The sequence below is a fragment of the Lolium rigidum genome, chromosome 7 (assembly GCF_022539505.1).
Source record: "Lolium rigidum isolate FL_2022 chromosome 7, APGP_CSIRO_Lrig_0.1, whole genome shotgun sequence".
NCBI classification, from domain to species: Eukaryota; Viridiplantae; Streptophyta; class Magnoliopsida; order Poales; family Poaceae; genus Lolium; species Lolium rigidum.
In genome coordinates this window covers 253,319,912-253,323,774 of record NC_061514.1, presented here as the reverse complement: position 1 = coordinate 253,323,774, position 3,863 = coordinate 253,319,912, and the positions used below count along the sequence as shown (strand labels likewise).

General features: G+C 40.5%; 1 long non-coding RNA gene across 1 annotated transcript; it reads right to left on the bottom strand.

Moving 5' to 3' along the window:
* Positions 1 to 3,208: 3,208 nt before the first annotated feature.
* LOC124676054 lies at positions 3,209 to 3,638 on the bottom strand. Its single transcript, XR_006993502.1, has 3 exons — positions 3,590 to 3,638; positions 3,425 to 3,496; positions 3,209 to 3,318 (listed from the first exon to the last, which is right to left on the bottom strand). It is a non-coding gene; the product is annotated as an uncharacterized LOC124676054 (long non-coding RNA).
* Between the last annotated feature and the right edge of the window lie 225 nt (positions 3,639 to 3,863).

Here is a 3,863-nt window from a genome sequence, read left to right as displayed (position 1 = left end):
ATTTTAATGATGCGCTCGCAAGAAATAGTATTTGAAGTAAAAGAGAGCATCAAGAGGCAAATTCAAAACAAATTTAAGTCTAACATGCTTCCTATGCATAGGAATCTTGTAAATAAACAAGTTCATGAAGAGCAAAGTAACAAGCACAGGAAGATAAAACAAGTGTAGCTTCAAAAATTTCAGCACATAGAGAGGCATTTTAGTAACATGAAAATTTCTACAACCATATTTTCCTCTCTCATAATAACTTTTAGTAGCATCATGAGCAAACTCAACAATATAACTATCACATAAAGCATTCTTATCATGAGTCTCATGCATAAAATTATTACTCTCCACATAAGCATAATCAATTTTATTAGTTGTAGTGGGAGCAAATTCAACAAAGTAGCTATCATTATTATTCTCATCAAGTGTAGGAGGCATAGTATAATCACAACAAAATTTACTCTCCATAGTAGGTGGCACCAAAAGACCACTATCATTATAATCATCATAAATAGGAGGCAAAGTATCATCAAAGAAAATTTTCTCCTCAATGCTTGGGGGACGACTAAAAAGATCATGAAAACCAGCTCCCCCAAGCTTAGAACTTTCTATATCATTATCAACAATGGTGTTCAAAGCGTTCATACTAATATTACTACCAACATGCAAATAACATTCCATAGGTTTTTTAATTTTCGCATCAAACCATCCATGTCTTAAATCAGGAAATAGAATAAGAAGCTCATTGTCGTCCATTATGCCAAACTAGTGTAAACAAGAAACAAAAAGATGCAATTGCAGGATCTAAAGGAAATAGCTTCGAGCACTCATACACCGGCAACAGTGCTAGGAAATAGCTTAGTAGTCGGAGGATGTGAATACCTTTTACCTTACCTCCCCGGCAACGGCGCCAGAAAATAGCTTAGTAGCCGAGATCCGGAGTGTGAGTACCTTTTACCTTTCCTCCCCGGCAACGGCGCCAGAAAATAGCTTGATGTCTACGGGAGCTTTTCTATTCTTGTAGACAGTGTTGGGCCTCCAAGAGCAGAGGTTTGTAGAACAGCAGCAAGTTTCCCTTAAGTGGATCACCCAAGGTTTATCGAACTCAGGGAGGAAGAGGTCAAAGATATCCCTCTCATGCAACCCTGCAACCACAAAGCAAGAAGTCTCTTGTGTCCCCAACACACATAATAGGTGCACTAGTTCGGCGAAGAGATAGTGAAATACAGGTGGTATAAATAAGCAGTAGCAACGCAGCAGTAGTAACGCGATAAAACGAGTAAACAAGCAGCGATAGCGATATTTAGGAACAAGGCCTAGGGATTACACTTTCACTAGTGGACACTCTCAACATTGATCACATAACAGAATAGATAAATGCATACTCTACACTCTTTTGTTGGATGATGAACACCATTGCGTAGGATTACACGAACCCTCAATTACGGAGTTAACAAGCTCCACAATTCAATATTCATATTTAAATAACCTTAGAGTGCATGAAAGATCAACACGACTAAACCAAGTACTAACATAGCATGCACACTGTCACCTTCACACCATGTAGGAGGAATAGATCACATCAATACCATCATAGCAATAGTTAACTTCATAATCTACAAGAGATCACAATCATAGCCTACGCCAAGTACTAACACGGATGCACACACTGTCACCATTACACAGTGCAGGAGGAATAAAACTACTTTAATAACATCACTAGAGTAGCACATGGATAAATTGTGATATAAAACACATTGCAATCATAAAGAGATATAAATAAGCACTTCACTATGCCATTCATAACAGCGAATAAGTATTCTGTGAAATATAGCCTAAGAGACCCACACGGTGCACACACTTGTCACCTTTACACACGTGGGACAAGGAGTCTCCGGAGATCACATAAGTAAAACCCACTTGACTAGCATAATGACATCTAGATTACAAGCATCATCATATGAATCTCAATCATGTAAGGCAGCTCATGAGATTATTGTATTGAAGTACATAGGAGAGAGATTAACCACATAGCTACCGGTACAACCCTTAGCCTCGATGGAGAACTACTCCCTCCTCATGGGAGACAGCAGCGTTGATGAGATGGCGGTGGTGTCGATGGAGGAGCCTTCCGGGGGCACTTACCCGTCCCGGCGGCGTGCCAGAACAGAGACTCCTGTCCCCCAGATCTTGGCTTCGCGATGGCGGCGGCTCTGGAAGGTTTCTCGTACCGTGGATTTTTCGTCTCGAGGTTTTAGGTCTGGGACCTTTATATAGGCGAAGAGGCGGCGTCAGAAGGTCGAAGGGCGACGACACCATAAGGCGGCGCGGCCGGGGCCCGGGCCACGCCGGCCTATCATCCGGGGCCTGTGTGGCCCCCCTGCGCGACTCTCGGGTGTTCCGGATGCTTCCGAGCAAAATAGGAACCCGGGCGTTGATTTCGTCCAATTCCGAGAATATTTCGTTACTAGGATTTACGAAACCAAAAACAGCAGAAAACGAGGAGCGGCACTTGGCATCTTGTTAATAGGTTAGTTCCAGAAAACGCATAAATATGACATATAATGTGTATAAAACATGTAGATATCATCAATAATGTGGCATGGAACATAAGAAATTATCGATACGTCGGAGACGTATCACTCCCATAGCTAAGATCTCAGTCTTCTGATGATCTCTGATTTTTCTATGCGACCAAAGAAAAGGTGTTTCATCTGCTCTTGCTGAAGTATGACTGTGCTTGTCATCGAAACTATCAACATACCAGACACCAAGTTTTTCATTCAGCTTCACAGTCATCTGCGCCTCACAGTTGCATCGAGACAGTGGTCTGAGCCTCCGACTATGTCCCTCTTCGGTCATCAACTTTGGATCACGCTCACCTTCCCTTGAACACAAAAAACGCACCGTAACGCCTATGTTTCGTATTTTTTGCTATATCTGACCTTATCCAATCTGATGCTGAATCCATTATCGTTGGCATAGCTGTTGTAGAATTCGAATGCAGCTTCTTCACTAGGAAAAGTCATCTCCTTTATCATCATGTACAACTCTATCGTATCCTCTCGCTCGACAAGCTTGACTGAGGTTCGCATCATCACCATCATCAACATGGGACTGTCACATAAAAACATAGCAATCAAACTCTAATTTTTTTATGTGGCTATTAAAAAAATTGGTTTCCACAAATAATTAACCAATACGTACCTCCTTGCTCTTCGACGGCTTTGCCTCCACATAATGTTTGCCAACTACTGACTCATCATAAAAACAATTCTCCACGTCGGATTCACCATAATAGTCATACACATTTTCAAGTCCAAATATTTCCTGCAAAAATTAAAGACAACAAGTAAATGTACCTCATTACTGTTTCCTACTTTTTAATGGTAATCTCATTTCATTGCATATCAAATAACAATTACACTCCATGTACCTCATTGCTGTTTTCCTCCAACGCAACATCATCACTAATATCTCTCTCATAATCATTGTCAATGTCGTCCATCTACATATTCAATAAAAACATGACAATGTTAAAACATTTATCCTTCTGCATTTGCTTTCCATGAAAAAAATTGAATATATCAAATACACTTACATTAATAATTGCTTCCATCCCATGCTCTGAGCTCATGGAATTATCTGACGTTGAACCAACGAAAATATTCTCCCTCTCTGACAAAGATTCATTACCAAGCCCCGTTCTAGAATTATGTGACTCATCTCCATGAACTCCAATTCCAGGAACCTTCTCTACCTCACAAACAACAGACATCGTCTCATCCATTTCCTAGCTACAACAAAAATCACAAATTAAGTACATCCGCATCAAATTCTTTCACAAGTTAAAATGATCCAACAAGAGGTGAGTT